The sequence below is a fragment of the Dromaius novaehollandiae genome, chromosome 15 (assembly GCF_036370855.1).
Source record: "Dromaius novaehollandiae isolate bDroNov1 chromosome 15, bDroNov1.hap1, whole genome shotgun sequence".
NCBI lineage: Eukaryota > Metazoa > Chordata > Aves > Casuariiformes > Dromaiidae > Dromaius > Dromaius novaehollandiae.
In genome coordinates, this window is record NC_088112.1 from 9,689,705 (window position 1) to 9,703,069 (window position 13,365).

Here is a 13,365-nt window from a genome sequence, read left to right on the forward strand (position 1 = left end):
TTACACTGTATGTTATTAACACTGAATGCCATTCTAGCAAAGTAAAATGCTAGTAGTTACCTATTTCTAGAGGTGAGGAAAAAAAAGGAATGAGATCTCAACCTTTTTACTAAGCTCTCATCCTATTTTCATCTGTTAATCTGTCGAATTTCTGTATGTCTTTGTAAGCTAGTTTTGTTGGTTAGGTTCTTCACAGTAATTTCTGCATCAGTTTTTCAGCTAGTTACCCTTACGTCACTCAAAGTCATATTATTGTCAAGTGTTACCTATTGTCTGTTTTCACTTGAGTTGTGATGAGGACATTTGCAGCTGTTACTTAATTGCAGACATTTCAAGATAGCTTGTTACATGAATTATCAGGTTGGTTGCTGCTTTTAATACTTAAGAAAATTGTGCTCCATTTACCCATAAATCACTGTACTCATATTTCAAAGGTAGTACAGGTCTTGCTGGCTGTTTTGAATACTTCTGCTTTTCTATTTAGAAACGGTCAAAACTTCCATGTAGACTTCTTGCAAACCTCATTGATTTTTATTTGTAGACATCTGCTAGCAACAATTGTTGCAGCCTTATTATAAATATAGTCAGCCTCCAACAGCCATAATATGTAGCTGTCTCGGTATTGTCACCACAGTATTGTGAGAGCCAGCAAATTCTCAGCAATAGCAGACAATCGTTTTGGGAATTATTTTCTGCTTACAAATACTGAAGTCGTGGTGTTTTATTTAACTTTAAAACTAACTTCTTTCATTTTCATCTGTTTGCCAACATGACTTGCCCTGCTTGTGATACGGTCCTTGATAGAGCCTCTGTGTGGCTGCTGATAAGTATTTGTTTTCCTTGGGAGGCTTCAACTCCTTCTCCCTGGTGTACAGGGCTAAAACATTTGCTTTGTTCATTCAGACTGGTTTAGCTGTTCATTTCTTGAGGATTCTTTTCATATACAGCAGAGGGATGGGTCAGAAATGAATAGACAATATGAGCATAGTTATATGAAATATTTGTATTTAATGATGTGTGGTCACTCCAAATGGCTTCTGAGATGATTCAAAGCAACTATCATCTACCATTTCCATAGTGGGGAGATGTGTATGAAGATGGTGTTGCAGACTAATAAATGAGAGTGTTGGCTTACACCAGTTTCGGACTTTGTGTTTGTCAATGCTGTGGTAGACACCGAGGCCTTGAGGGTGAAGAGCCACCGCTGTTCAGGGAAGTGAGGTGGTGGCGGAGGGGCTTAGGTGAGAGGAAGTGGTGGCCAGGACGCCAGGCTGTGAGCTCGACCAGTCAAGGTGGGCACTCGTGCTCCTCTCTCGGCTCTGGTGGGGAGCTGCAGAGATTCGACAGGGAGGGGACTCCAAGCAGGTGGACAAGGCGAGTCAGGTCCCAAAGGGGTGAAAGAGAGAAGGGAAATCTCTGTGAAGCTCTACTAACAAATTAGGAAGCTAAATAGTAGCACATACAAAGCATTAACTATAGCAAGGTAAGACTGCAGGATAAGAGAGTAAAGAACATACAACAAGGAAATAATTTGGATTAAAACTCTCATATTTCAATTATGATTCTTTTCCATCTGTTTCAGGTCATAACTTTTCCTACTCCCTAATAATATCCAGTCAGGTTTCATCCTCTTGGCCTTTAAGAGCTATCCTCTGATTGTTTTTCCTCAGGCTAGAATTGTACGACGTAACACCGTCATTTATTCTTGTCCTTTCAAGCTTGCCTGTTGCCTAGCCCCATTGATAGGACTAGTTAATCGCTGTTTGCTTAGCAGTTGACTGGGCACCAGTCATCTGAGTGACATTTTAAAGGCTATGACTGATTGGAACAGTTTTCTTCAATGGAAGGAAAGTCTGAAATATTTAATGGGCAAGTGGCAATGGGAGTTAAATATCTGGTTAAGTGACTGTGATGAGCCAAGTCCAAGATACAATGCTAATACACTCTATGCTAATCATTTCAGTGTAACACCTGGAGTATATTTGGGAAATGGTTCATCTGTTTAGATGAAAAAGAGTGCCTTCCAGAAGCAGGAAAAAAGATGATCTGGGACTGAGGACCTGGACTTGTACTCTAGATTTCTCAAGAGTCTCTTCTGATAAAATGACAAATAATTTCCTTGCTGTAGAACACAGTTATTTTTCTTTTCTCAATCCCTTGTTTTGTCGTTCAGTGAAATTGTGTATTCATTCAAGCAGGAACTTTTGCATATTTTGATAAGTTGCATGTCTTGGCACAAGAAAGATCTGATTACTCTAAAGTAGTTTCTTGGGGTCCTGCAAAGAAACAAGAGCTCAAGAGTACTCACATGCCATTATGTCACTGAATCTTACACGTGTATGTTCAGTATTCGACTTTGCAAATCCATAACGTGTCATCTAATCTGACATATGAACAAACAAAGCCTGCCAGAAGGGAATTGGATGTAAAAGGTTCATGTTCTGACCCACACAAATTATATTTAATTTATTAAACACAAAATCAGTAGGAAAGTTAATATTAACCCTGATAAAAAGTGAAAGAAAAAAAAAATAAACAGGGAAAGAAGGCACTGCTGGCTTTGGCAGGCTGTGGTTTTTAACCAGACTATTTGTCCTCTCTGCTTCGATCTGATCAGAACACAGCGACAATGATGTTGTCTGAGGCCAGTGAGTCAGGCTGGTCAAACATCTTTTCTCCCATAATAGCTGGAAGCCACAAGAAATCCTGTAGTGGCTAATTATGAAATTATCTGTCTCTAAGGAAAATTTCTTCTTAACTGCATGAGCTGGCTTATTCCCTGAAGGAAGAATGTTTTATATTCCTCATATAATTACACAAGGGAGCTTAGAAAGTGCTGAAAGAAATTTCTTTTTTTTAAATGAGTGGATATAAGAAAATTATAAAAACCCATTTTCAGTTGAAGTATAGACACAAAATAACTAATGTGGAAAGCAAGCAAAAAAAGGAAAAAAAAAATTCCTCTCCAGACTTTTTCCTTTTATTCCAGAGAGTGGATGTAGATGAACATTCTCTCTTTCAGAACCATTAATTGGAGCAAATTTCATACTGGGTGCTGGGGAGAATATGGAAAATCAATACTGGCATTGCACAGGCTTTTCCATGCCTCGACCTAGGCTTACTAGTTCTAACCCTCTGCAGAGTTAATCCAGTAGAACAAAAGCCACTTTCAGCCAATCTCAGACATGACGGCTCAAAAAAAGTCACAGATTTCTCTTAGCTATAAAAATTCTGTTAAGTGTGTAGACAGTAATATAAGTTAATTGAGCATTGCCATCCCACAGAGACGGTATAAAAACATAAACAGAGCTGAGTCAAGACCTTTTGTGGTTTTGAGTCTATCGGTTTGCATAGCATGGTCCACCCTGAGGCTGGACTGAAGTTACTAATTGCTCTAATTAATCATCTTCTCAAAGTGTGCAGTTACGGGATGGGGTGGGGGGAGTGTATGCAGAAGGGCACAAGGCAGTGTTAAACAAACAGCGCTCCAGAGAGGCAGTCATTAACATGAAAGTAAGAAACTCTGCTTTGTTGGTCAGCACTGGAGGATCCTGTGCGAGAGAGCACCATTTCGGGTTCTTGAAGAGAGTAAGACACTCTAGCTATTTCTATGCTTAACTTAATGCTGCTTTTGCCACTTTTCTCTCCAACCTCCTCCTCTGAGATAACACCAGGATACAGGGAAGATTTAAGTGCAGCAGCGCTGGCCGCGTAAGCTGGGGTGTTCAGCCAGGTCTTGGTCTAGAGCTGGACGAGCTGCCCTTGTCTCAAAGCCGAGGGAGCCACGCTCCGGAGCTGCGTGGCAGGACGCTGTATTCAGCTGGGAGCGCCAACAGAGCTTGCTCACTGCCCACGCCTGTCCAGAGCGGTGTTTAATCACTGCTGTTTGGCTTTTAGTGCTCTGATAATTGCCTAGGTGATACTCTAAGAAGGTGACTGAGCAGACCCACCATTCACATGGGGTGAGGTGGTTTCAGCAGGGCTTAGGGGCTCAGTGGGCCCTTCCAGCCCTCCCCAAAAGTGTTGTGCTGTTATTTTGGCATCATATGTTAGGGCCAGGCACTAGGAGCAGCACAGGGACACCCATTCAGAGCTGCCTTGCACAGCCAAGGCCAGAATGGGGTACACCTTTGCGAACAGGATCAGGAAAGAGTCTATTTGTGACTATGGCCAAGGTATTTATGATATGAGGGGGGTATGCAGTGTTTAATGAAAGGAGGATATTTAACTCAAGGTTTTTGGGGTTTTGTTTTTGTTTAAATCTACATGTCTTCTGTGCAGTTTAGAACTACTTTCACAATGTTTAACTGTGCTGAGAAAAACTGAGCTTATAACGAAAAGGGTAAAAGTCTCTTCACTAGGTGTTCACAACTACAGGGCTATCAAAATGTTGCTTTGCTTTGCAAAATGTGAAGTTGGCGCATATAAATTATTTAAGTAATTTCTGAAAGCCAAAAGTCTGCAAAGGTACTGAGGTTGCATATAAATTTGAAAGGCAGGGGATACTGCTGGAGACAGGTACAGAGCAGTGGAGCGTGAGAAATGCAAGCTGAATTTCATAGCATACAGGCAGCATTAAAGAAACGTATCTTGACTTCTAGTCAGTGAACCCAAACATGTTGTACATTACGCAGACTGCTTAGCAATTTGCATAATTATAAACTCCCCTTGAAACAATAAACACTGCTGCAGAATTCAGTAATACAAAAAGCAACATTAATATGCATTGCCGATTTGACTTTTAATTTTCCAGGGTCTCTAAAAATACCCAGGTTTTAGAACAGACAAAATTGTTTTTCTTTTTTTTTTTTTTCCCAGTAACAAGTAATCCATATTAAAAAGAAACAGAGCATAAAAATAGGAACTTTCAGTTTTAATATAGAAAGCTTGTCTTGGTGACTTTCGAAGCTAATGTTTCTGTTGAAGTTTCATTTTAAGCTTTGGGTAAGTTCTTAAACTTTTCCAAAGCATGATCCATTAAACCACAGACTGCCAATATGTGAGGGGCTTCAGAAAAGATAATCTTTATTGCTGAAGATAGTGGACAATATGATTACGTTAGGGTACTTTGCTCTGTGGCTGTGGAGCAGAGAAGCTGTATTAACAGTAGAATACTAATATTGATAGTACTTCACTGAAGACTGCAGAAAAGCTCTGTTCAGGGAGATGCAAGGAAGCAGTGTAGCAGTTTCAATATGCAAATGAAAGAATTCTCAAGGGAAAGAAATAAAAAATTAATCTTTGTTAGCAAAACAAGAGAATACTGCATCAGGAATTTTTATGTGGGCTGTAGTCCTGGTTCATATTTTAAAGAAAGCCTGGTTTGGGGAGTGCTTATGTACTAATGCTGGCTGGCTGTAAATTGTTGCCCTCTTCACCCTCAGGAACCTTTGGAAATAGCTTCAGGCAAATTTGGCATGTTCTTTGAAAACAAGAGGAGCGCAAGTGACCCCACTAATGCAAAGGCTGCGGAGTAAATTCCATCCCGCTGTTCAGCACTAGCAAGTGTAACTGGGAGAAACAGACAGGAAACCAAGCTTTATGGCAGGGCTGCTCAGAGTTTGCCTACTGATTATGGTTCATGTACTGAAACATTGAATTTTGAGGGGAAAAAAATAAACCAAAGATGGACTTAGATTCTCAAAACAGAGCTCAAAAGGAGGTGTGGCATGTTAGTGATGGTGGTGGGTCAGTACTCTGCGTGTTCCTTAGCTTGTGTTATTGCAGGGCTATTGTGCGAGCTTTGAGACGGGCAGTGATGTGTTTGCATTTACCTCTGCAAGCACTTTGAGCCCTTAGTCACCCTTCTTCATATCAGAGGAATAATCTCCTTAATTTTAGTCTTTTAAAAATGGTTTTAGGAATTAAATTAAACTTTAAGAAACAAAACAAAAACTGTAAGCATCTATGCAAAAGAAAGGATTAACCCAGCAAAGAAATCTGCCTCTAACTTTTTTTCTAGCAAGAAAATTGACATAACAATAAGTAATACATAATCTTGCTTGCTTTTTGTTTCTACCAATTAGAAAAGCTGCTAGTTCAGGCAGAGCAGAATCCAGTTAATTTCCTATATCTTCACACCAATTAGACTAGTTGAAAAATCAATCTCTCAGTCTTGTCTGTGGGCATGTGTTGTGTGTGTGAGGAGTGGTTGTGATGGCTAACAATAATTTGCTTCAGAAAGATAAGAATATAAATGCCATATTTTGTCCATCTCTGCAATAATATTGTCATTAAGATTTCCAAAAGGTTCATTTTAAATACCATTTTTACAAAAAATTGTGGGAGACTCAATCTCATTCTCTTTATTTTTCTTATCTATTTGCAATCTTCCTATTAGTGTAGCCAGTAATGAGGTTTACCTGCAGGTGATCATTAACTGGCTACATCTACAGTGACACTTTATTTATATGGTAATTTCAGGAGGATTGAGAGGGTGTAGACTAAGAACACGTAACCATATTTGAATTCTGTTGCATTTCTGAGGCTTAATTTTGACCACCATCTAGGCTGCTTGCTCTTCCCATCCTTTGTGGATAATGCACTTTGCAAGTCTTGTACGAGTTTAAGCTTCTGAGCTATCGAATATTGGTGTAAACAGTGAGGTTGTAGGGCAGGAAATATCAAACTTCCCAAGCCCAAGAGCCATTTTCCAGATTATTTAATGTTGCTAATAACCACATCCTTTTGTACTTCTCTCTGTGTCCCCTATATTTCACAGCCCGGGACCTTCTACCCCATTGTCCCCACACCTATCACCGTTCCGGAACGCACCTAATTTTGGCAGATTGCTTCTCTTCTACTTTATAATAGAAACCTCTGGGCTCTACTGAATAGTGAGGCTTTGTTTGGAGCCGCGCGTGCTCATTAATAAAGCAAGCATATTTATGCTTGCTTGTACCATTTTCTGCTGAACATTTTTTTTCTTCCTGTTTCAGAGATGTGATGACTTTTAGATAATGTTGTTTTGGGAATTGCCTGTTCCCATTTCCTTAGTTTGTGCCAACTTTAGGTTCAGCAGCCAGTGTGCTCTCCTGCTCTCCCATTCCTCTTGATTACAAATGCCCTCCAGTTATTCCACAGTTTGGCAGATCTTTCTCCGAGGTGGTCAGGTCCCTCTAAGAAAGTGCCCTAATTTGAGGTTATCTAATGCTGAAGTTTAGGTCTCAGTCACTCTGGGAACATGATTTTAGTAGCTTCTCCACCAATTGCACAGTTTAAAATAATCCAGCATTCAGTGTTTTTCCCCCACTTATAAGGGCCAACAAAGGTAGGTGCAATTTTGCAGGTCCTGCATGCACGTAGGCAGAGTGCGACCCTTCGGTCAGCAGGACGGCACATGTGTAGTTTGTCCTTGGGCCAGGCCACATTTATTCCTGCCGCGCCTTCAGTTCTGTGTGGCATTAGTCTGGGCGCGCTCATCAACAGCATTTTTCTCCCTCTTTCTTGCTTTCAGTAAGCGTTTTAACTATCTGTGTTAGACATCTTGATTGAGTGGGCTCAGTTGTTCGGAGGTGCGGATCTGGGCGTCCCGCTCCACTTGCATGCTGGCTGGACCTGTGCACGTCTACACAGCTCTCAGCTCCGGAGTGGTTGCCAGGAATTTGGAGCACTTTCATTGTGGGGTGTTAGAGAAATCCTTTGGAAAAGTTTAGACCCTTTGGGTGCCCAAGTCTCATCCTGAAATAAATATTATATAATGAATAAAACCAAGGAGGTTCTTTTTATTGGTTTAATAGCGTTTGTGTGCCTGGATCAAACAATCACAAAAGCTGGGTGGCATCTTTGGTATTCTCTGGGGTGCTGTCAACAAGCACATCTTGCTGCCTGCAGTCTGTCTGTTACCAACTGTTACCTTTTACCACAGGTATTCTTTTATTTCTGTGCCTGTTGTTTTAGTTATTTCATGAATAAAGAGTATTTAATTTGCCTCAGTCTCGGAGCTACTGCATTTTTAAGTAATTGCAACTGATATGGGGCTATTGGAGCTTAACATATTATAATATGTGTTAGCTGCTCCAGCCAGCCCCTGTAAACAATCTCTTTCAGCAATATTTCATTTCTGTGCAGCTGGAGGTTTGCCTGAGCATGCAGCATACATATTTTAGCCTAAAATAGTTAAAAGTACATTTAAGAAGCAGAAATACAGGATGTTTGTACTTGTATAGACTGCACAGTGTTACTGTTCCTGTCATACTAAAACAATTTTACAGCCTCTTATGTAAATTAATTTGTTGATCTGGGTCTTGCAGGGAACTTGTAAAGAGTCTATTCCGTACTGGACAGCATACAGCTAATACTTATTTAAGAGGTGGTAAGGGAGGAGGCAAGGATGGATTCTTTATCCCAAGCTCTGCTGCCTGTGCTCCTTCTTTCTGGCTCTCCTCCTCCCTCCCCAAACCAGGCAAACTCTTCTTAGCTAGCGTTCTTTGGAAGATGATGTATTGCTATTCTCAGAACCATCCTTACTGCACAAAATACTCAGCTTGCTGTCCATGAAATAAAATGTGGGTAGTAGGTGGGCGGGTGCTCTTTATTATTACTTTTTACTAACTCATTATGTTATTTTTGCCAAAAAGCTGCTCAGGTAGCTCTACTAGGAATTGCTTATAAAACCAGCCAGTGCAGTGAATGGAGAGCTAATACGGTAATTTTCTACCTTGTCTGGAATTTAATCAGCCAGACAGAGGTTTGAGGAGCTCTGAGGCTTTCTAAGCAGCGTAGCCAGTAGAGTGGGGAACCTGTGTGCGTGCATATTTGCAGGCCAGACTCCCTTCTGATTTCAATCTAGTTAGATTTTCTTTCTCATTTTAAAGTAGGGAGTTGGCAGGTTCTTCAGATGTTAAGGCCAAATATCCTATTAGGTGCACACACCTCTTCTCTTAATTCGCCTATTGGCACGTTGAATAAGCTTCTATCAAAGCATTTGAAGGTGTGATTCAGTGCTTTCAAACATCTTTAGGGAACAGCCATGGTACAGCTGGAAATATGACCTTAAGCGGTTCTTAGAGTACATAAATTGAATAGAAACAGAAGCTGGAGGTGTTCTTATTATAGTTTTGCAGGATCATAGCTTTTATTATTTGACTTACACTTCTTCATTTTTGCTTTGTATTTGCACGGTGTCTTGTCAGAAGTTATCAATGATTTACAAGCATTAATCAAACTGTTCACCTCTTGCAAGGTAGGTGGAGTTATATTTGTTTTGTTGAGAAATAAACTAAAGCAGGAAAAAATTTAAGGTGACATCCTATCTAAGCTTGTTCATGTAGAAAGGTTCAGTGCCTCAAAATTGCTACCCATCCTTGTCTTTCTGAGTTGTATCTGTTTCTCATTCCCATGTGTCCAACCTACCCAGGAGGGCAACAGGCACGCTAACGTCTTGTCTGCAGTGGTCTTTTCTTCCTTCATTCTGCCTCTGTGTTGCATGTGCCATGGTTCACTGGTAGCTGGCACCTTGGCCACTGTTTCTCCCAGACCTCGGAGAAAATGCAGGTAATGTGACAGTTAAAATGGTGCAGACCAGCGATGTAACTCTCACCAGAGGTATGATAGCGCCAAGAAGTTAAATAGGTGGTGGAGGCACAAAAAGTAGGAGTATGGGAAAAGCAATGATGTTGACTAAGTAGAAAGTGCTGTCAAAGTCAATAAACCACCTGGGAAAAGAGGCATATTTTCCCCCTCTTGTCCTTCTCTGTTATAGCAGTCTCAGGAGACACAGGATCTGTAAGAAGAGATTGCATGTTTTGACTAAATTTGTGAGGAAAAGTAGCGTTGGAGCAATATTGTAGTCCTGATCTTTTGTTAGTGCTTATTGTGAGCATGTTGTTGAGAGTAATCAAAACGATATCAGGCAAAATAGCTTAATAAAATATTTAAGTCTTTGGTAGTGTAATCTGACCCTGAGGATTAGTGGAAGTATTGACTTTACTCGAAGAGCGCCCATTAGATCCTGAGTGGAAAGGATATGTAATTCTGTTGAGTTGTGTAGTGGTTTTGCATACCTTCAAGACTAAAATGCCAAATAGCTGAAGTTCTGGCATTGTATTTTATTTTCTTTGCTATTTTGGTTATCAGCAACTCATATTTGTCCTTTCCTGTTAATGGCAGAAAAAAAAAAAAACCTCTTCTTTTTGACTCTGTGCTGTGCTAGGGAAACATAAACAAGTAACCAAATTGCTGTGGTTTGTGCCAAAGGGCTCCACACGTGAGGCGGCGAAATAGCGTCTTTGTTGCACTTTCTGCTGTTTTGCTTTTTCCAGCACTGTGAAGTCCTCGGTAAGAGGAAAGACTAAACAACTTTTTGTAAAAATAGTTTGTCAAAGGATGAGGAAAAAGTAATATTCAAGAACTGTACTCTCTAGCTTTTTTTAGCCTCAATTTGTGAGGTAAGAATGTCCATTGAGAAAGTTGTGGTTTTACGACTCATTATGTCTAGTAAAAGTCATGAAATAAAGCAGTTTCCTGTAAAAGTACTTTTAAAACTATCTTCCGGCAGTTAGATTTTTTTCTTACAGCCTGTTTGAGTAGTTAAAAGTTCAGTAAGATCAGCTCAGTGAGGTCAGAAGGTTTTTCTTTCCGATTTGTCTTGCAGTGCTGAGGGAGGAAATACACCTCGCAAGCAAAGGCTGATCGCTTTCTCCTGTTCCAGAACTGATTTGTGGCTTTTCACCCAAAATTACATGGCAGTCTGTAAATAAACATTTTGTAGCACAGAAGAGGGTAGGCATTGCTGCCTTTGGTAGTAGATGGAGCTAAAATTTTCCTCATCTGAATTCAACTCTTATCGTCTTTTTGTAAAATGATTTAATATCTTGCATTTTCATTCTGTGCTGTGGTTGCAGATTGTTCTTTTACTTGAAAAGACCCCCCCCCAAAAAAAAAAAATCTTTCCTAGAAGAGAGCAGGAAAAGTTGCCCCAAACTCCTGCAAATATCACTAGCCTTGACAAAAGGACGAAGACTATTACACAATCTGCCATATGCTCCTGTTTTAAAGTGGAGCTATATGCAATCATTTCCGCCAAGCTTTCTGCCGTGCTGGAACCGAAGCTCTCGGGAGCTGAAAGCACGCACGTTTGAGGTGCAGAGCATGCTCTGGTCCGGTCTGTTCAGCCCTGGCTCCAGCCTTTGCTATCTGTGATGACCTCCAAGGGGTGGGCAGTCTCCTGAAAATCTCCTTCCTGAACACAGCTGGATTTTCAGTGTGTCCGGAGTCTAAATAATTCCAGCGTAACCGAAACGCCCGGCCTGTTTATCCTCCTGATACACGCAGCCATGCAGTCGTCTGTGACAGCTGAGTGCTGGTGAATCTCAGCACCACAGTTGCCGAGGTTGCTGACCTCTGCTCTGGGTCAGGGCTGTGCAGAAGAGCTGTGGGAAGGGCGATCTGCTCGCTGGCCCGGACCAGCCTCCGCAGTCCGAGCCGTGACCAAGGCAACAGTGGTGCGGGCGCTAGTTCGGTGCTGCTGGCTCCAGTGGGCCACGATGGCCTCTGGCAGAGGAGCTGGGCAGCGCTTGGGGATGCAACCTTCCGCGTTGCTCCTGCAAGGTTTGCCTGTTATTTTCAATCAGTGTTCAGCTAGGAAATGTGAGCAGAATTATCAAAAGTAACCGTGTGATTTTGGAGTTTGTTTCTGTATAAAGCCAATGGCACCAGCTCACAAGGGGATGCCGATATGCCTTTGCTGGCAGACTTTACTCCACCTCCTCAGTGCAGGTCCCCACTGAGTGAGGAGCTGCATCGAAGCCGTGTTAGCAGCTACCGCGTCCAGGCCATTATCTCCGGTGTCTCAGAGGGGCTCATTAGCTCAGGCACAGCGCTTTTAACCACGGCTTTCTGCTTTGCGCTTGATTCACATTTAGTCAGCTCAGGACGTGGGTTGGGTGAACTGATGTCTGCAGCCACAATAATAAGTGGACGCATCACAGAGTCACATTGGCACATCTGCCAGCGTTACTCTTTGAGATTGTGATGGTCTAGTGACTTCAAAAAAAAAAAAGAAAAGGAAAAAATGTACATTTGAGATTACACTCTTGTACTTGCAATATTTTGAACTGGAAATGAGTTAACGAATGACTAGGATAAGTTGCCTTAATCCTAATTGTCTGATAATTCACTGCTGCTCTCTATCAACCCAAAAGTTAGTTCTAAAAGTGAGAGACCATTTCAAGAATTTTTCTTTGTATGTTTTAGGACTACGAGTACTTAAAACACACAAGAGAACAAAAAGAATATGCTGTTGCTTCTCTGTTTTTTAGCCAGAAAACTGTTTCCCAAGTATTGATTGTTGGAGGCTGTAGTAATAAGAACCCAACTAGGAAAGCTTAAAAAGATACTAGCAAAGTTTGAATCCTCAGAGCTTTTTAAATCCCTTCTTCAGCAATGTTTACAGGGGGGAAAAAAAAAAACCACTGGTTTGAAGTTTAGCAGTGAAAATTCTTCTCTTAGAAAATCTTGGGGTTTTTTTCCATTTTGAGTTTGTCGTATTGGTTTCTGTGGGCTTAACCATAAGTCATAACTTCAAAAATACTTTTTTTTTTTTTTAATGAAAAAGAAACCAATTAGGAATTCAGTAATAATTGTCCTTCAGTACTTGGGGAGAGGGGGTGCCCGTGGAGGGGGCAGTTCAGTAGGGAGAAAACCAGTTATGGGTTTTATTGACTCTGGACTGATTATTACTTTGAATTTTTAAAAAAATGCATTTTGCAATTGACATTTTGTTTTGGTAAATAAAAACTGCTCAGGTATTTAAAAAGTCTGTGTTACTCTATGCTTTCATTTTCCAGAACTTTATTCATGAAAACAAAACTGTGATGTTTTGAAAGAAACTTTTCTGGGTCAGTGAACTGATATTTTAAAGTAAAAACTCATTGCAATTAAGCGCTTCCAACAAGCTCCTTTTTATATTACAGAAATACTTTTTTAGATTGACTTACTTGCTCTTTTTCAGGTGGCTGATAAAAAATATCTGTACTCATTTTATCTAAATGATAAAATGTTGATTGAAAGGGGAAGAACCTTTCAACAAAAGATCCCAGGGTGCTCTTTGCATTACTGATCTCTTATGACAAAGAGAGAAGCGAGAGACCTGTACTTCCATTTGGGTTATTAACTACTCTCCATAAAATAACCATCACTTTTGACTGCTTGTTTCAGCTACAGCTGTAAAACTCTGCAGTTTTTAATCACCATTTCAGACACTTGGATCAGAACAGAAAGGAAAATTCCCCTCCTGTCAAAAGTTTTCCATTTTCAGTCCTATTGTATGTCTTTTTTTATGAGTGTGGAAAGGTTTTTACATGCTGAAAGTCCAGTTTATTGAAGCTGAGACAGAAATGTCTTCTCCCTTGCAGAAATGGACTT

At 40.6% G+C, this 13,365-nt stretch overlaps 1 protein-coding gene across 3 annotated transcripts in view; it reads left to right on the plus strand.

Moving 5' to 3' along the window:
* ATP10B (ATPase phospholipid transporting 10B (putative)) overlaps nt 1-13,365 on the plus strand; it is a 162,396-nt gene that overhangs the window by 52,414 nt on the left and 96,617 nt on the right. Inside the window, exon 1 of one of the 3 annotated variants that reach the window (XM_064520857.1) lies at nt 9,123-9,184. The exons of the other annotated variants lie outside the window; for them this stretch is intronic. The gene's annotated coding sequence lies outside the window, so the exon portion shown is untranslated. Of the gene's footprint in view, nt 1-9,122; nt 9,185-13,365 lie in introns of those variants that run through there. 3 annotated transcript variants of the gene reach the window in all.